The sequence below is a fragment of the Euprymna scolopes genome, chromosome 27, assembly GCF_053919585.1.
Source record: "Euprymna scolopes isolate OS-2025 chromosome 27, ASM5391958v1, whole genome shotgun sequence".
Lineage (NCBI taxonomy): Eukaryota > Metazoa > Mollusca > Cephalopoda > Sepiida > Sepiolidae > Euprymna > Euprymna scolopes.
The window spans coordinates 10221622-10244489 of record NC_136508.1 but is presented as its reverse complement, the minus strand read 5'-3'; positions in this window follow the sequence as shown (position 1 = coordinate 10244489).

The following is a 22868-nucleotide window of genomic DNA, read 5'->3' as shown; positions in this document are numbered from 1 at the left end:
GAAATGAAAGAAACTTCTGGTGATAATTCCCCATCATATGATCGTGTAAAACGCCGGCATCCTGAATTCAAACCTAGTCGGAAGGGTGTGGACATATCATCCAGATCTGGTCGCCCACCTTCTGCTACTGATGACGCATATATCCGTCAAGTTGAGGCTGCCATTTTTGAAGATCGTCAGATTACTAATCGCCAAATAGCCAAAGATGTCAAGATTAGTAATGGGTCCATTGAAACTATCATGCATGACCATTTGCATATGCATAAGGTGTCTGCCAGATAGATTCCCATCTTTCTCACACAATTCCAGAAGCGAGAACGCGGCGAGTGCTGGAGGATTAATTTTGAGATGTGCAAACAAGATTAGTCAATTTTTTTTCGGATTACACAGTATAAAACCTGGGTCGATCACTATTATCCAGAGACCAAAGCCGAGTCAATGCAGTTGAAGCACTTGTACTCACCACCTCCAAAGAAGGCAAGGGTGCAGTCCTCCGCTGTCAAGGTCATGTCCACAGTCGTCTGGGACCAGGACGGAGTAGTGATGACAGAGTTCCTGGCAAATGGTATAACAATTACAGGAGCCTATTATGATTCACTTCTGAGAAAATTGAGGGAAGCTATCAAAATCAAGAGGCGGGGCAAGATCAGCAAAGGCACCCCCTTTGCAGGACAACGCTCCAGCTCACAACACGCATGTCGCCAGATCAGAAGCACGGGCGTGTGGTTATGAAATCCTCCCAACCCTCCCTACCGTCCTGACCTTGCACCCCCTGAATTTCACCTCTTCCCAGCCATGAAGCTGTTTTTGAAAGGAAAGGATGATGCAGATTTGATTTTTGAAGTCACATCGTGGTTGGAGGACCACTTTGGTGTGTTTTACAAAAACGCTCTCCAGAACTGCATCAAACGGTGGGAGAAATGCATTATTCTGGTTGCTTCCTATGTAGAGAAAGCCTAATAACTGTGCCAAGTTCCGTTGTTCTACTGTCAAGGGACGTGGGGCATGGGAATTACTTATTGCACACCCCTCGTAATTGATAGTTTTTAAAGCCCAATTTGCAAATATAATAATTATGAGATGTTTTCTTATATCTATTTGTGTTTATATAATTAAGCAATATTATACTTTACTAGATTCTGCTATTATGAAAAAAAACAAAAAAAATATTATTATTGATTAGACAAAAACGTAATTGCAATTATCATCTGAAAACAGCGTCATGAGAATTGATGACATCTATTCATACATATACACCCAGTCGATATAAAACAAGCTAAAATAAAATAGCAATTCAAGTACTAATATCAACGAAAATAAGTATAATAATGAAATTAGAAGAACAGCAAAACAACCACCACCACTAACAATAACAACAACAACAACAAAACAATAACAATAACAAAAATAATGACACTAATAATAGCAATAATAACAATCAAAATAAAACAATAATACGAATAACAATTACAGTAAAAATAAAAAAAATAACAATAATAAAAATAATAATAACAATAATAATAACAACACTGATAATAACAACAAATATAATAACAGTAATATTACAATAATAACAACAACAATAATAATACTGACAATAATAATAATAACAACAATAATAATAACAGTAATAATACAATAATAATAACAACAAATATAATAATACTGACAATAATTAAAAACCATGATAACATCAATAATAATAATAATAACATTAGCAATAATAATAATCACAATATTCATAAGAATAATAATAATAACAGTAATAATAACAATAATTACAGCAACATTAATAAAAACTACAATAATAATAACAAAAATAATAACAAATAGAATAAAAACAATAACACTAATTACAATAATAATAACGATAATAACAATAATAATAACAATATTATTAACAACAACAACAACCAAATTAATAATATTATTAATAATAATAATAATAATCATAATAATAATAATAATAATAATAATAATAACAATAATAATAATTATATTAATGACTTGATATCTAAAAATAAAAAAGAAAGAAATATATAATTCTGGCAGAAATGATGCCCATGTTACCATGATAGTTCCCGGGTATTATACTGCATTGTGATACTTTTTCCTCGATACATAAGAAATAATAATGTTGCAAACCAATTAGCGTATTATTTTACACGTGTTTTTAATATAAATTTATTAATCAAAACGTTTACATTGTGTTAAGTTTAGACTAAATATGAAAAATTAGCATACTCTTTTCCTGTGTAGTAAGTATAATAAAAAGTAACTGTGTAATCCCGCTGATTATATGAACGCGTTTTCTTTTCATTATTGAGGGTTTAACTGTCGTAAATTTAAAACATATACTGAGGAAATCATTTCCCCTGAAATCGCAATATAACATTTCCCACACACAGGATTAGAAGATATCAGTTACATAATAATTAGATTTGTCCGTTTGATTGTATAGATTCGCCTACGGGGAACGATAATTGATTAGAAAATGTCAGGGTGATATTTTGATATGATATTTAATCACGGGATGTAAGCCATTATAAAAATCGCTACATATATATATATATATATATATATATATATATATATATATATGTATATATATATATATATATATATATATATATATATATATATATATATATATATATGAGAGCGAGAGAGGGAGGGAGAAAGAGACTTAGTTAAATATCATGTACGGGACCGAATATATCAAGGTTTAATTAATTAATTAAGAGATGAAGTTAGGTCAACAGCTGGGAATGGTAATTAAATTTTTGTGGAAAATTAAGCATGACAGAACGACGAAGCAATGCTTAGTCCTGTCTTTTTAAAGATGCGTCCAATCGCTGTTAAACGTCATACTGAATGAGTGTGGATCGGTACATGATGTAACAGGAACTGTTGTTTTATCATAGTACGTCATATACGCAACTGTCTTATGCTACGTAGTCCGCCAATCATTTCCGTTTCTATTATTTCGTCGAGAGGTCTCATACAAGTTTTGACAACAACATCTCTAATACAATGTAATACCTATCAGAGATAGAATGTATTTATGAACGCTCACTGAAACATGCAATAATTTTTGGTAAACCCTTGTGCTATTCAAGTTCGCATTTAGATTATTTATCAGTTTTGTTTCGTCGCACTTCTATATTCTTGAAGAAGGATTCAATGATAGTATAATTAGTAGGTAAAATAATCAGATTTTTTGCGTAAAATATTTATCTGTAGAATTATATCAAAGGTTTTCTAAATTAGTTAAACTTTATCTAAGGAAAAAATGGATTATAAGACTTAATATGATAAAGACGTTTAAGCACAGGTAAGTAAATACATAAATGATTCAGTTTATGTAAATGTATTAACATATGAAGGTGTAAGTATATTGAAGAGAAACTGAAGCATACATAATAATATACTGTGTGGAATGCTTTGTGATCATAGATATTCTGTTAAGGTCGAACTACACGAAAATAATAACGACTTCTTTTTGCAAATGTACTCGAGAGAAGAATAATTTGGGACATTAATTACTATATATAATGCTTTGGATTATCAGTTGCCTTTCCATATATTTTGTAGATCTTGATCTTTGTTAGTTGACATATATAATCTGTTGTTATTTACCGTCTTGTTTCTTGTCTTTTGCTTTTGTAGGGTGGTGTATTAAGGCCGGATGATAGTCGTACAAGCCAGATCTCTAGTTTTTCCATTAAACTCTAGGCATCGATAGTATTTTAAGCTTGGGACGACCTCGCTCGTGTAGATGCGTTAGACAAGGCTAGATAATCCGTAATGCGCTACTCACACCAACTCATAGCAGGATATCATAAACCAGTACTGAATATATTCCTCAACAGGACACTATATGACATCCTTGATACACGCATACGGAACATGAAAGAAAAAAAAACTACCGCTATATATTCAGTATTACTACCATCCCCGGAGTGTAATATGGCACTCTATCCTGTCTGTCCTGTCATCGAACAGATAATCTTGCGAAAATGATATTACGCCACCATATGACATCCATAACATCTTCTTGTAATGTGTTCATACCCGGCGTCCCACGGCTTGTCCTAGAGATACATGCCACTACACGCAACGATATTGGAGAAAAGGTTACTACAGTCGCTGCCATGTCACACAACACTCTCAAACTTAAGAGACTGGAAATGATAAGCGTCTATTTAGCTTGAGTGGATTTCTGCTATGAGATGGCGAAAGTCATATTTCAGTACTTTCAGTTTCACGATTTTTTTCATCTCATAGACGCTGCTTTAGTTTACGACGAACGTATTGGCATCCCACCAACAGGGAAAGAGGAGCTACTCTATAATCTACATTCGCCTAATCAAGACATTAACTCCATGACTGGAAGAGATGAAACATTTGTGTTTTTTATATGTATAAAGCCTGATATTGTAGAACTTTGTATTCTGCATAACTTTGGTTGCTTCCTATGTAGAGAAAGCCTAATAACTGTGCCAAGTCCCGTTGCTATACTGCCAGAGGAAATGGGACATGGACATTACTTATTGCACACCCCTCGTAACTGATAGTTTTTAAAGCCCCAATTAAAAATATAATAATTATTAGATGTTTTCTTATATCTATTTTTGTTTATAAAATAAAGCAATATTATACTTTACTAGATTCTACTATTATGAAAAAAACAAAAATAATAATTATTGATTAGACAAAAACGTAGTTGCAATAATCATCTAAAAACAGCGTCATGGGAATTGATCACATCTATTTATACATATACACCCAGTCGATATAAAACAAGTTAAAATAACATAGCAATGCAAGTACTAATATTAACAAAAATAAGTATATTGAAATTAGAAGAACAGCAAAACAACCACCACTACAATAACAACAACAAAATTAACAATAACAAAAATTATAACAATAATAATAACAATAATAATAACAATAATAATAACAATAATAACAAAATTATAATACGAACAAGAATAATAACAAAAATAATAAAAACAATAATACTAATAACAATTACATTAATAATAAAAATAATAATAACCATAACAATAATAATAACAATAATAATAATAACGACAATAACAATAACAACAATTATAATAACAGTGATAATACAATAATAATAACACCAACAATAATAATACTGACAACAATAATAATAACAATAATAATAACAAGAATAATAATAATAACAAAAATAATAGCAATAATAATAACAATAATAATGGCCATAATAAAAATGATAACAACAATGATAACCATAAGTATAGCAACAATAATAACTGCAATAATAATAACAATAATAATAACAATTATAATTATAACAATAACAATAATTACAATAAAAATAATAATAACAATAATAATAACAATATTAACAACAACAACGAAAATAATAATAATAATAATAATTATAATAATAGTAATAATAATAATAATAATATAATAATAACTTGATATCTTAAAATAATAAAATAACAGAAATATATAATTCTGGCAGAAATGATGCTCATGTACTGTCATTACCATTATAGTTCTTCGGGTATGAAACAGCATTATGATACTACTTTTCCCGATACATAAGAAATAATAATGTTGTAAACCAATTAGCGTATCATTCTACACGTGTTTTAATATAAATTTATTAATCAAAACGTTTACATTGTGTTAAGTTTAGACGAAATGTGAAAAATGTAGCATACCCTTTTCCTGTGTAGTAAGTATTACAGAAAGTAACTGTGTAATCCCGCTGAATATATGAATGCGTTTTCTTTTCATTATTGAGGGTTTAACTGTCGTAAATTTAAAACATATACTGAGGAGATCATTTCGCCAGAAATCGCAATATAACATTTCCCACACACAGGATTAGAAGATATCAGTTACATAATAATTAGATTTGTCCGTTTGATTTTATAGATTCGCCTACGGGGAACGATAATTGATTAGAAAATGTCAGGGTGACTTTTTGATATGATATTTAATCATGAGATTTAAGCCATTATAAAAATCGCTACATATATATATATATATATATATATATATATATATATATATATATATATATATATATAAACATATATATATATGAGAGAGAGAGAGAAAGAGAGAGAGAGTGTGATAAATATCATGTACAGGACCGAATATTTTAAGGATTAATGAACTAATTAAGAGATGAAGTTAGGTCTACAGCTGGGAATGGTAATTCGTTTTTTGTTGAAAATTAAGCATGGCAGAACGACGAAGCAATGCTTAGTCCTGCCTTAATAAAGATGCGTCCAATCGCTGTTAAACGTCATACTGAATGAGTGTGGATCGGCACATAATGTAACAGGAAGTGTAGTTTTATCATAGTACGTCATATACGCAACTGTCTTATGCTACGTAGTCCGCCAATTAATAACCTAATTCAGTTTCTATTATTTCGTCGAGGAGTCTCATACAAGAAGGCTTCAATGATGGAATAATTGGTAGGTAAAATAATCAGTATTTTTAGCGTAAAATATTTATCTGTGGACTTATATCAAACGTTTTTTCAAATAGTTAAACTTTATCTATGGAAAAATGGATAATAAGACTTAATAAGATAAAGACGTTTAAGCACAGGTAAGTAAATACATAAATGATTCAGTTTATGTAAATGTATTAACATATGAAGGTGTAAGTATATTGAAGAGAACCTGAAGCATATATAATAATATACTGTGTGGGATGCTTTGTGATCATAGATATTCTGTTAAGGTCGAACTACACGAAAATAATAACGACTTCTTTTTGCAAATGTACTCGAGAGAGGAATAATTTTGGACATTAATTACTATATATAATGCTTTGGATTATCAGTTGCCTTTCCATATATTTTGTAGATCTTGATCGTTGTTAGTTGACGAATGTAATTTTTTGTTACTTACGATTTTTTCTTGTCTTTTACGTTGGTAGTGTTTGTATTAAGGCCGGATGATAGTCGTACAAGCGAGATCTCTAGTTTTTCCATTAAACTCTAGGTATCGATAGTATTTGAAGCTTGCGACATCATCGCTCGTGTAGATGCGTTAGACAAGGCTAGATAATCCGTAATGCACTACTCACACCAACTCATAGCAGGATATCATAAACCAGTACTGAATATATTCCTCAACAGGACACTATATGACATCCTTGATACACGCATACGGAACATCAAAGAAAAAAACTACAGCTATATATTCAGAATTACTACCATCCCCGGAGTGTAATATGACACTTTATCCTGTTTGTCCTGTCATCGAACAGATGATCTTGTGAAAATGATATTACCCTACCATATGACATCCATAACATATTCTTGTAATGTTTTTCATACCCGGATTCCCACGGTTTGTCCTAAAGATACATGCCACTACATGCAACGGTGTTTGAGAAAAGGTTACTACAGTCGCTGCCATGTCACACAAAACGCTCAAACTTAACAGACTGGAAATGATAAGTATGTGTTTAGCTTGACTGAATTTCTGCTATGGGATGGCGAAAGTTATATCTCAGTACTTTCAGTTTCACGATTTTTTTCATCTCATAGACGCTGCTTTAGTTTACGAACAACGTATTGGCATCCCACCGACAGGGAAAGAGGGGCTACTCTATAATCTACATTCGCCTCATCGAGGCATAAACTCCACGATTGGTAGAGATGAATCATTTGTGTTTCTTATATGTATAAAGCCTGATATTAGAGAACCTTTGCTAAATGGTCGTCTAGTATTACCACAATTATCTGTTCCATCGGATCACTCAACCGATCGTTCCAACAACCTGGAATATCTATTCGAATGTTGCTTTGCTGATATTTTTTTTATAAAAAGCACCATTACCTTTTTTCCGTAGACCGCTATTCTAACTGGCATATTCTTTACAGATTCTCAGATTGATGACAAGGACTTATTTCTTGCCTCAAGTGTATTTGTGTTACTCATGGCATATAAGCTGAGCAAGTTTCTGACAGGGGCCCCCAATTTACTGACTGATTGGGGAAGGGTCACCACAGATTATCGTAGTAGCATTTTTTACGGCACCTATTAACGGAAAGCTAGTGTAAAATAGTCAAACATTTCATTATAGATTGTATTGGCCCGTCTGAAATATTTGATGCAAACAACATTCAAACATTGATAGATAGAAACATAAGATTTTCCACCGTTATATGCATCTTCCGTTGCCCTTTTTTGGATTGCATATCTATCATTACAGGAAACTACCGACAGCTTGTAATATTGTGTAGTACACCGTCATGTGAGGAAGCCCCGTGAAACAGACACATTAACTCTTTCGAGATATTCTTAGATCATATACACTGAATTTCTCCACATTTATTGTCAAGGAAACTAACCAAACCCACACAACAAATACCGGTGATGCCTTGACAACTTTCCTTGCTCACTATGGGATACATGCGCCGAAAAGATAAGGGCTGCAAAAGAAGTAAACATTATGCTTCTCGATTGGCATTCGTATCGATATGTCACATTAACGTTTAGAAAAATTCTTAAATGGGTGTTATTAGTCTTTGACAATATTGAACGTACAACCCACACTACATGTAACTAAACACCTGAGAGAAGTAATAACATATTTAACATTCTGATTTCTTTTAGATCTTGATAATCTTTTGTGGACAATAAACTTTGGCAGCACAAAAAGAATATATTCTTATTTCGAACTCAGCACCGATAAAGTAAAAGTTAGAAAGAAAGTAATATCGATTAATACACACTTTCATTCGAATATTACGTTACTTTTATTGCGGCAGAATCGGGTGTAATAAGAGACACATCACGGCATGTGGCTACCTTAAGATACTGGAATTTAAGTCGGCATTTCTACCAGCAGCAACAGCAATACAGTGATCAGGAACGCAAAAACGTCGTATGTTCAGGCTGCCAAGATAAATGTTGCTTAGAATGCAGCTTGATTTTTATTAAATTCTGCGTATCACAAACAGGTACCTAAAACAATTGTATCCTCAGTTTGAACATTCAATAATGCGGCCGAATAACTACATTAGAATCAGACAAATTGAGCTCTTTGCTAAAAATATTGCAGCTTATTCTAGTCGAGGCGATTAGGGCGCCCTAACGTCTCGTCATTTCTCCTGTATTTTAAAACACGGTATACGATATAAAAAGTCATGTGGGTGATGTTGCAAAACCAAAGAAAAGCCTTGATTTAAGTAAAGTAACTAAGTCTGAGGATAATCACATAATAATGTTAAAAAAGCATCAATAATCATTTTTAACTTGCCTTATTTTGTTCTTTAAAGGTTGTGTTAACGAGAAATACTTCCCACCACACCATAAAATAGTCTTCACTCGGCGCTGTATGTGACAAACAGGTGTTTTTTATGTTCCCCTGATTACGGACCGATCAGTCTCCTTTGCGCAATTAATAGCTGGTTGAAATTCGTTTTAAACACTGAAGTAGTAAACCAGCTAAGAAATTACTACATACTCCCTGACATGTAATCTATTTTCCGTTCTCTTAACTCTACAGCTTATGTACTAATTGAAATACCTTACAGAATTAGCGCATTGTTTTCTAGAGGAATTTATTTCTAAGGCAATGGCTCTTGACATATCAGAGGCCGTTGACTGAGTGTACATCACTAGATATCCGCAAACAAAATTGCTGGAAATTCTCATATAAGTTATTAAATCATTTTTCTCTCTCATGTATTAGACGTTTATGAACATAAATCAGGATCTCACAGTATAAATGCGGACACCCATTCAAGGTTAAATCTCGAGCCCAACTTTGTTTTTGATATTCATCAATTATATTTCAGACAACATTCTTAAATTATTCGGAGACATGTATGTAGTCAATATTTATGTAGACAATATTTATGTAATTTTTTCCAAGATCGCAGTGAACATGATTAGATTCTTTTACCGCTTCAGTAGACATCTCACTGCCGATGCAATTATCTACAATTAAAAAAGTACGTATGTCGTTGGTGCACTGTTGTCATATCTTAGCAAAGCTTCTCCAAACATATTCTGCCATGATAGAGCTCACAACCGTAAAAATCTAATAAGTGGTATCATTTGAAATTCTATGAAGTGTCTCTCTAACAGAAATTATACTCCCTGTAAAAAAAAAAAAAAACTGCACGCCTTTTTATAGATTGCCTTTATTTTCATGAGGTGTCAGTCTGGTGTCCAATGAATGGCCAACCGGCAAATATTCAGAAAAATACAATCGTCTAGCAGCCTAAACCTAAACGTGGATTCTATGGACAAATCTTATGTCTTAGAATAGATCGCGTGTAAAACTGTTTATATTATTCTGCTTTCCAGATGATTGCAATTTTGTAATCTTCAACTCCAATGCAAATAAGTTCTTTTACTAATCGAACTATACCAAATTCTCACTTCGAACGATTAGTACGTTATTTTCAATTGATTAGCGTATACACTGCCAGACCTTGATAATCCGTTTGTAATCATTCATGAAATCATCGATTTTGTGATTGCGCCGGCATGTATGCATTCTGAAGCAGTAAGATGGTTCCAACAATAATTAAAACAACTAAACAATTCACAACAATTAATAAAGGAATATGAGCAGGAGAAGTTTATGAAAACAAACCGCGTTTTGTAGATATATATTTATTTCAATTTGAGCAAGGAATATATCCAGGCATTCTTGAGAAATTGGCAGAAACTTGGTTTTATATACATTACAATTAATTTCTTACCATTTGTTTAATATATATGAATGAAAACTGTATATTAATAAAAAGCGTAATAATTCGAAAATCAGAACAAAAATCAGGATAATTTGATATCAATGGGTGTTAAAAATTACGCATGGGTCATGTTGATTTATTGGCAAAGTATAGGCGTACATTTGACTTTGGCCGGTTTTAACACAAATTTCAATTGAAAATCTAAATTAGGAAGCAGTTAAAAATGCATTATTAAATAACGTGAGTTTTATCAAATATTAATTGATTGCAGAAAACATATAAAACAAATATCGATTACATGTGAGGCATTGTTAGAGCTTATATGTAGGTTTTGTTTTTCTGTAGATATTCGGTTACCATTTAAACTGAGAGGCTGAGTATTATGCGTATGAAGAAACTTGAAAAGAAAATGCATTTTCAATATGCGTGATTGTCAAATTGTGGACATTTAATTAGATTAATTTACAAAAAATCCTTATGACACATAGTGATTGCTTAGAATAATTCGTTATTTCTGGAATGATTCTTGAAATTGTACAACAGTTACAGAGCAACACACTTCTGAAATTCACAATTGATGTTAAAATAGTTCCATGTTAATTTTTTAAAGAATATAAGCCTCTACTATTTGAAGTGTAAAGTACTTATCGGATGTTCTTATACAATTTAACTACCATGCTAAATTACTACTTGATGAACTAATAATCGACTTCGTTTATAATCAGTTTTAAATTTCGCATAACGCTTACTGCTCAAAAAACTCGATACATTTAATAATAAAAAAGAAAGACATAACCACTTAGACATTAATTTATATAAAAATAAAATACCGCAAAAAAGGTCAAATTGAGGCACAATCGGATGAAATAAGAAACAGCTCACAGAATCTGGCTACCTAAGACAAATAAATATGCTGGACTGCTGCTGGAAAATACTATATGTTGAATAAACGATTCTAAGCATTACGGTTACAATATAGAGTAAATATGTATCATTTTCGGATAACAGATATTTATTTATTTTAAAATACATTTAGTTCTCAAGTAATATCTTTATTTATATTTGAGTTAGTTATGAAGAAATAAAATACTTCTATTTGATATGGTAAATGATTCTCAGATAAGCTTGTATTTTCGAAATGAGAGCTGAACTGTTGCTTAAAATCCCGCGTAAAAATCATATGGTTTGCTTCATAAAATCGAGATAATCAAAATTGTTAATATATTTATAGTGCCTGCTTTTTTAACTGAAAACATTTTCAAATGAGAGATCAATTCATGTGCACATTGCGAAACTGTAAAAAAAAAAAAAAAAAAACAGGTAAAAATCCATTATAGTAAGAATTGTTGCCAGTTATTAATATCGAAATCTTATATATAAACGCACTATGCCTGTGTGGGGCTGCCTCCGTTTTTCAATTTGTATCTCCGCATTGACGAATGATCGACAGGCGCTGTGAAATAGCTTAAACGATTGCATATAGGGCACATAATTTTATTAGGGGTGTTTAATTGATTTACGCAATTGTTAAGGGATTCCAAAAAGTGGTTCAAACTTGAAAGACATGACAACGGCATCGTTTGCGCATGCGCACGATCTGTAACACAGATTTATTTATTTAATAAATTTACCAGTAGATGAAATCAGTTGCCTGCTTGAGGCAGTGCGTAGAATCAGCGGTTACTAACATCCGTGTTGCGGGTTCGAGCTCCGTTATTTCTTTCTCTCTCTTTTTTTTTGTTACATTCCGATATTCTGACTCTGAAATGTAACGTAATATTTATAAAAGGACACTTTTATAAAAAATTACGAAAAATCCTTTTGCTGCATATAACGAAAATGTCATATTTAAAATATATAGGATATATTATATACAGGCTTATTTGTTACATTACAATAACCACGAAATAGATCCAGTAATGGAGTATTGTATTGAATTCATTCCTAACCTATTTAATCGATCATTATGAACTTTAATTATGGGTATATGTCTTTATATTTGTATGTATTTGATTCGCTCTTAAATCAAGTAACCATCATTATTAATTTTAATGATGTGTATATGGTTATATGTTTCTGTGCATTGGATTAACTCCTAAACTAATTAACCGACCATTCTTAATTTTATGTATGTATATATATATATATATCTGTATAATTGTATTTTTTGGATGCACTCCTAAACTCATGATCATACGATAATTATTAATGTTAAGGATGTATATATGATTATGCATTTCTATTATTTGATTTACTCCACAACTAATATACTGATCGTTATGAATTTTAATTATGTGTGTATGTTTATATGTCTGCGTATAAGATTCACTCCTAAACTAATTAACCGAGAATTATGAATTTTAAATATATATATATATATATATATATATATATATATATATATATATATATATATATATATGTGTGTGTGTGTGTGTGTGTGTGTGTGTGCACGTGATTAACTTATAAACTAATAAGCCGATCATTATTAATTTTAATTATGTGTATATAGTTATACCTTTTTGTGTCTCGGGTCAACTCCAAAACTAATTAACTGATCATTATGAATTATATGTAATGCATATGTGGGTATATGTCTATACATGCTATATTCCAAAAATCACATGTAATGCTCACTTACTTTATTAATGTATTTATGTTTACAGGGAATTCTAGCAAAGTAATAAGCCCTTTGTAGTACTCATATGAAAATCTTATGTAAAATCATCGAGTGTTTTCATCTTTATATTAGGAATAAGATACTTGCTCAGTAACCTACACAAGAAATAATGTGCTGGTGCAGTATAGTAACCACAGAAAAAAAAGCAGAGAATATCTTACATGTGACGTACATAAGTTATTTAAACATTAAATTCCATTAAATATTCGAGTAGTTTAACTTACATCTAAAAAATAATGCCCTTCTTCACTGAAGTACCCAGTTAAACAACAACAAAAAATTACCTTCTGATGTATAAAACAGAACATGTCATAAAAGTATTGAGTTATTTCATATATAAATTAAAAAAAGGTACATGTACAATATCTTACACAAGAAATAAGGTAATTGTGCAACACCCAAGAAATAAGATACTTTACAAAACAAAGAAAATTTTACTTGCGACGTACATAAAAGTAATCAAATCCGAAAGTCGTGTAATATAGTCGAGTAGTATGACATTTATATAAGAAATAAGGTGCTTCATTACTATAGCACTCTTATGTAAACACAAACAAACTCTCATCTGAGACACACAGAAAAGTTAACACAACAGACAATTATGTAAAATTATCGAGTAGTTTCATCTATATATTAGAAAAGACGTACCTGTACATTATCCAATCCATGAAAAAAACAATTAAAATCCTACCTGTGGCGTGCATAAAAGTAATTAAAACAAAAAATGATGTAACATACTAAGGTAGTGTGACTTTTAAATGAGAAATACGATTCTGTTTCACTATAGCACTCTGATTAAAAACAAAAACTCTTACTTGTGACATACAGAACAGTTTCCATAACAAAAAAATATGTAAATTATTTTAAATATATATTACCCGCCCAAGGCAAGGATTTTTTCCATATATGTGCTGTAAATTTCCTGTTCTACGGTAGGTACAATTATCTCATGCATATAATACCCGTCCTTAGATAGGTACAATATTATGTTGTTCAAGATGGCAAATGATAGATAGACATAAAAAATTACTCTATCCCAAGAATAACAGATATTTTCAAAAGTTTTCTTCGACGGTCCCGAGCAACCACGTATGACCTTGCTAGTGTTAGATAAATATTATTAATTAAACTTCATAAAAATGGAATATTTAAAAATCTAGCGGATAACGAGATTAAATGCCATGGGAGAAACAGTAAGATTGCTTTCATATAAAATTCATTATTAATTGTGATTATTTTCCAACTACCACGATAGTTACAGTAAAACTTCATCTTGTTATTCTGCGATACTTTTAATTCTTTTATTTAGTTAATCATGATAATATTTTATATTTTCTCGACAGTTTTAAATTATATTGCCATTTTCACATCTGATATATTTACATTCATGTATATATATATATATATATATATATATATATATATATATATATATATATATATATATATATATATATTACAGTTTTGTTTTTATCTTATATTTAGGTGATATTCATATAAACACGATTCAGAAATATACTTATATATATATATATACATATATACACATATATATGTGTGTTTGCGTGTAAGTGTACGCACACACTCACACACTCAATATACACACAAATGTATATATATATATATATATATATATATCTCTGTGGAAATATCTTCTCTTATGCTATATACCAATCTTTATTTTAAAAACTCATTGTAATTACAGGACAATATAGTGAATAAATGACAAAAATATATAAAAAATGTTATTATGTTGAATATCTTATAATGTAGTCTCTTTAATTCAGTTGATATTTACAATTTTTGACACTATATGTTTCCTGGCGCAAAACCAATCACTTTATTATTATATCATTCACTGAATCTATAATGCTGCGAACTCATCATAAAACTAGCAAAAATCAATCCGTCACAAAGAGATAATGTGCGATTTAACATGAATACATTACGCTATTTTGAATTTATCCACTATATATATATATATATATATATATATATATATATATATATATGTATATATATATATATATATATATATATATATATATATACACTTCAGAATGAAATTATCTAACGATCAACTGATATGAAAACCTGTGATAATAAGTTTTACGAAATAATATTGGCAGTAATATTCTATAAGTACTATCCAAATTAAATAAAAATTGATCGATATAAAAGATAGAGTTAATAAATCAAATTTTAGTCATTCAATAAAATTAAAAATTTATGACGTGAAATGTAAAAATTTCAAATCAAAATATTTTATTATTCTATGTAAGACAGAGAATACATCTGAAGCATTATAACTCCTTATCCTATGGGGTTTCATATCTAACATTTCTTCAGTAGAGAGCATATTAGCAACTAATAATAATGGTTTTCACCTTGTGCTAAAGTAACTGAGATATTGAAAATCACAATTAAATGTTGTTTACGTATGTAAATGTCATAGAGTAAGGGAAGTTTATGAAAAGGAAATGAAAAACCACATCAAAATTGCATGGTAAAATCCGAAGTGAATATCTTTTATAGCAGTGTGGTAAAATCATCCAAGTTTTATTTTGAGTAATCCCCATCACAATGTAATGGTCAGACGTAGGCATTTTCCTTGAGCAATTTTTTTTTGTTTAGTTGATGGGTAAAAAAAAAGAAGATTTTATATAGGTCCGGTGGATATGTTTATTAATAAACATATTAATCAATAAATTTAATATGTTTATTATTATTATTATAGAGGATGAACTTCAAATTCCACCCCAAAATAACTTCAAATTGTTCAAAAAACAAAAATAAAACCGCTTGCACTAGACAGACAACGCAAATTAACGAAACTGAACAGAAGAGAAAAAATAAAAATGAAATAAGAAAAAGTTAAAATCTAAAAGTTAAAATAATTAAAATGTAAAATAACATTAAAAGTAAAAATAAAAATAAAATGAAAATGAAAATTTTAAAAAATAAATAAATAATATGGAATTAAAAATCAAAATACAATGATAAAATAACACAACCTAAAAGAAAGAAAAGAAAACAATAGAAAAGAAAATGTTCACGCCTAATAAAATACCGAATAGAGGAGAACATAAAATAAAATAAAATAAACGGAACGGAAAAAATAAGATTAAGGAATGTTGAGAGATATACATTAGAAAATAGAAAATAATAATGAAAAAAGGAATAGAGGGGGGATAAATAGAAAGAGAGAAAGAAGAAACTTTGAAGACGAAGTTAATAAACCTTTATAAAATAATGTGGCATGCTGGGAAAATAGGTCAGAAAGTAAAAGTAAGGTTAGGCATATGCAGGACAGAAAAAGAGAGCAAATAAAAAATCACGCATGTTAAATAAATGGTCCTGCATAATCTAGACTTATTTTCGCGGTCTTACATATTTTTTTATGATTGTTTATTGACTTCGTCTTCTTAATTCTCCTTCCGCTCTCTCTCTCTCTTTCTTCCCTATACTTCTTTTTTCATTATTAATTTCTTTTTTTCTATTTTATATCTCTTCCTATTCATTAATCTGAGTTGTACATCCGCAATCGGCATTTGACGGTTTTCCCCCAGGTGCGGGTCGTAAATTGATAGGCTTAGGGGATTTTTAACCCCGACCACACACCACATTATATTAGGCAAATACCGCTGGAAAATTAGTCAGATTCCAGATTGGTGCAGAATCTCGAGATAATAATAATCGCTCTCTGAAGACGTGACCACACCCCTCCCCATTTCGCTTGAGTGCCACCTACGAAAAGAAAGACATGGGACTTTTTAAAAAATGTGTTAAGAACTGTAAGTGTACATATGTGTAAACAGTTTGTAATTTTTGTGAAATGAATTTTTTTCGTAGAATAGAACCCATTCGTATATTTTCATTCTTGCAAATACAGCTTCCGTTTTTTCGCTTACAGACAAAGTCTACAGCGAGGCGTTCGGAAAAACACTGCGACTGCCTCTCGAAGAATCAGCCATCACGACCGAAGTTTCCAGAAGACGATTAGTGGCCCTTGCGTGCCCTAACCAAGAGAGGGTCGTACGCATGTCTCACGCGTGATTCCGTGTTATTTTACGTTACTTCCACCAGAGCAACCCTATTCAACCTATGGGGGCTATCTTGATTTCTCTCTCTCTCTTTCAACCACATTCGCCTGACACACACGCGATAAGACTTCTGTTCGTTTGATCTTTTTTTTCTTTTTTTGCTTTCTGCTAACTTTAAACAACATACATCCATTGCACTTGCAGTTTTTCATGTCTAGGATAGCAGATGACAATTTTATAAGTAGGGCTATTTTATTATTATATGAATTCTTGCTTGTTTAAATTACTCTTTCTTTTTGTGTTCATAGTTGTAATTCATAGCAAGGCAATTTTACCTATTGGGAGTTTACTCATACTTTTAAATGGTGACTGGCAATATTTGAGAGTATTTTGTCATTTTCTGATCACGACTCCAAGCATCTTTCGCTTTTTACATTTCTAGAGTTTTAGTTCATTTCAACGTACTCTTTGCGTAATTATGTTGCCCTAAAACACTTAATAATTCATAGTCATACTTAAATAATAATTTACAACATTCAAATATATTCATGTAGATGTATTTCCATTTAATGCTGTACACTTATGTAAAACTTTCCTCATGCGTCGATATATTTGCTTTAACGATATGTAATTTGACTCAACGCGTAAACATTTAATTAATCATATCTGATTTAGACGAACACCGTTAACCCTCGAAGGTATTTTTAGGCATTACACAATTACAATTTGTCGGGGACTAGCACAATTACTGTGTAAAATGGTTTTAATGAAAAATGCCGGTTCTTTTGCAATTGTTGGGATTTATCTAAAACATGGTTTAAATCTTGTTTATTGAAATTTCTCTATAAATGAATCTATATAATGTTCGCGTCTTATTGGTGAGACTTTTTCAACATACCTTGTAAGTTATAAGCTCTGGAGCACACACGCTAACCCCCGTTTTTTATGTATTTAGTTTATTAGTAAGGTCTCTACTGGCTTCTTATATTCAGATTACTGCTCATTTTGTTCACGCTGAGCTGCCATATCAGTATTATACCCATTGGGTGCATAACCATATTACTATGTCGAACGGTAGCTGGAAATGTTGGTAATAGTTGACGGGTTTTCATCTTTCATTAAAATGAACAAAACAATACTCAAACTTTCTTATTGACAGATATTAAATCATTATAAATACTAAAACATATTCTATTAGAACTCGTTTGTTATTTAAGTTTCAATGTAGGGGCAGTCTAAATAAGTCAGTTTACATTTTTATATATTATGTTGAATTTGACCAGTTGCAACGTGTGGTAACGCATTTGGAATTAGCATAACATTACTTCCATGATTGTTCATAGTTCAAAATTTCAAAGTTAAGTTTTCTAGACCTCAAAGAAGAATGATGAAGATTCAGCATTGCTTGAAGAATACTGTTCTAATGATAAGTTAATTATTGTTCAGCAAAAGAAATCAAAATATGCCTTGTAAAATTAATAAAAGTTACCAAGCAATCAGACATGTCTCCGATTTTAGAGTGATTTCATAGGAGATTATAAATTCATATTTAGTTTTCATTGCTGTCATAGGCTTCGTATTTATTGAGTGCTACGTTGCACAGAAATGATATAATATGTTAATTGTTGTTCGTTCAATTTTGGCGAAACAACGTATGTATCTGATGAATGTGTCGTCTGTGTTGTTTACAAGCAAGACAAAGTGTCAAGCAATAAATCCATTTGCTTACCCTTGTTATGTTCTTGACAATTTATGTTTTATCTCTTTATATTAACTCTGGTTTAGGTCCATATATAAGATGACAGACTCTGAAAAAAGATCTTAAGAACTGAATATTTATTTTCATTCTGTATACTATTGCTTCTTGAAAGTCCTAGTAATATCTGGCTGTGGAGAAGTAAGCTCTATTTACTTTTAGTGTGCCTCACGTGTTTTACGTATGTTATTAATGTAACATTGACTGCTGGGTGAAAATTTTGCTAAGAATGCGATTGACGCAAGTACGATAAATATCGACGTTACAGACACACGGGATAATAACTAATACAGAATGTCTGCTGTTTCCAAACAAACTATTATTGTGTGCCTGTAATAACTCAGAAATGGATTAATGCAACAAGATTGGTATTGTTTCTTGATTCTCCAAGTAAATAAAACTGTACTCATTGATCAAAATCGCAACTGTTATATGTGTGTTCTTTGTATAGTTTTATAATGGTGTAAACTCATTATATAACGCATAATTGAACATTAACGCTACACAACCCAACAATTAAAACTATTAACTACATAAAACTGTAAACTTGTTGCGCTGTGTATGCTTGTTTTTGTTTAATATTTTCCTGCTGCACCTTTACTTTGTTGCGATGAGCCGTTGCATTACATAGTTTAAAAGATCGAAAACAATGACAGGAGATTGATATTTAGTATACACTTACGAAAAATTTAAAAATCTTACATAATCGTAACTGATCATATAAATAAAACATATACTAGCGATTTTCCTATTTATTTTTTACAAACTTCCAAACAGGTTGGTTATTTCGATATAAAGGTCCCTAAATTTGCAAATACGCATCTGAAAAATGCCAAAGTTTATATCGTGTCATACGCTGTAGAAATAACATCCAAGACAATGACAAGAGCGCTAATAAAATGAATAAGCAAATAATAAAAAAAAACGCAAATAATAAATTCATCATTGAATGATTTAGAAATGAAAAAGGTGTGTATATACTTTCCACAAATTTACTTTTTTATGATTTTATAATAAGATTATACAAACTGAACTCGATTTCGTAATAATTTAAAGTAACGCGTCATTGTTTTATTTACATTTATGAAAACATTATTATTATTTCTATATAAAATATCAGCTATAACTTGGATCTATAGTTACAAACAGAAGGCCTCGTAAACATTAACGTTTTCGAACTGTTTTAGACTGCAAGTAATATAAAAATGTAAGAGTTCGACAGTTTTAACGAAAAACATAAATATATTATTAACAAACCATGTTAATGTTTTGCTGATTATCAATATTTGTGAAAGAAAAATAATAAGGTGTGCACGTGAAACCAAATAAATTACCTGCGATTTAAGACTCGGCACCATATTCATGCAATGAGGCAGATTTTCATCCACACGCATATTTTACTAATATAGATTTTTAAACACACGTCGTTGTGTATATGCCACGCATGCTCATCTCATTTATGAATTACAGCACAATTATTTTTACTCATATTATTTTGTCATTGATTAAAATCGTGAGTTAATGATTTATTTTTGACGCAATTATATTTCATTTTTTCATAAACAATTGGTATGAGTAAAAGATTAGTATGCAGAATAATATAAAGACAGGAGCACATAATATTCAAAATAAACCATTTTATAATAGTTTATATATTATTCCAAATAATGCTTCACTATTATTATGACAAATTCTGCACTCCATTTTGCTAATTTTACAAAATTATGAATATTAATATATTATTTAAGAATTTAAGAATTAAAACAGATATGCGATTTATTTTATTTAATTTTTTTCTGCTATTATCCGCGCTGCCCTTTTTATATGAATTTAACCAACGTAGCTTATTTAGGCTAGCCTAATTTTTTTGCACATGTCTAAGTTAAAATTAGTTCTGTTAAACTTGAAGCACATTCAAATTTAATTTACGGCATTTAAAACTAAATACATGTACTACAAAGTATTATTTAAGAAGCTGGAAACGCATTGAGAGGAGTAAATTTTCTGTAAAAATATAATCTTGTGTCAAGCTTAAGAATGCTACGGAGTGATCATACACACTTTTAGAACATGTATGGAAAACGGATTTAAACAGGTGGAGAGGTTCATAAAGAAAATAGACTCCATTGAAGTCCATAATATTTTCGTATTCCATAATTGTCTGATAAAATCTTTAGTATCGAATAATGGAGATATATCTGTAGATAAGACATCAAACCAGGCGTCCTATATTATCCGTAGATGTATTGTCAATAACAAATATTGTAATGAATAAAGTATGGTCTTGTTTATGTATCTATTGTACAGAAAGGTAAATTGGGTGAAAGTTTAGCTAATTTTGAATGTCACAATTGTTTGAGATTAAGATTGCGTGTGAACACTTCTAAAAAATTTATTTGTGCTTCTGATGCGGAACAAATATACAAACATCATTATATAAACGTCATAATAAAAAAAAAACTATTGTTTTCCCCGTGTTAAATTATGCAGCTGACAAATCTTAGTAGCGTTAGTTATTTTTTTTAAAATTCGTTTGAATTTTTCTAGATATAATTATACCAGATTAGGAATGCTTATTAAAATATTAGGTGAAGTTATATGTTCAGCTCAGCCCTTTTATACGATCCGTCACATTCATATACAGATTGCAATTTGTATAGCTTCATATACGTGCGTTGTATGTATATTTTCCATACAAAAATGCATTAAATTAGCTGTGCCTTCAGACTCTGAAAGCATAAAATTGAAATATTTTCTTGTTTTTTTTTTCTTTTAATCATGCGCGTGTAAAAGATGATGCGTAATGTTGTATTTTTGTTTTACATTGAATAAATCGTAAATCAATAACCTTTTAATTTCAGTCTATTTATCAAAGCGATGAGGCGTACTGCTGTGTTAATAATCACGAGTTCATGATTTCTCAGCAGGAATGAACAGTTTGCTAAATGAGCAAATAATTTATTATTAAATATTTAATTAAAGACGAGAAAAAATATATACATAGATATTGCACCTAAACAATCATATCCTCATGTTTTAATAAATGTAAATAAAACAATGACGGGTTATTTAAATTATTATGAAATCGAGTTCAGTGTGTATAATCTTATACTAATGTGTTTTTTGCAATTGAGCAATGGTAAATAGTGTGAACTTTCTATTGTATTTTTCAGTCGGGACGTATAGACCTGCAGCTTGTGTTTATAAACTTACAATAGGAAAGATGCTAAATATAACCCTGGAAAGAAGTAAATATTATATCTTCAGAAACATTGTAAGAATAACCCCAGCATTTTGAACAGTCAGAATAATCCAAATAATTGAGTTCGAATATATATTGATAGCATTTAATCACGGACTGTATTAAGAGATAACACAATTTAATTTTAACTAATAACAATATGTATAATTCTGAAATACTCTGAAAAATAGAATAATGGACGTATTAGGCAACTCCGTGTCCAATGCAAGTTATTTGGAATTTACGTGTTTGCCACTAAGACCCATTTTGTTCTGAACTATATTCTGTTTGAAATAAATTGACATAAACACTGTTGCATATTTAAACAGTAAACCAATAAGCACTTTTGTTGTCAGAACACAAATGACGAGAGTTCGAACAATACTTACATGGTTTCATGCGTT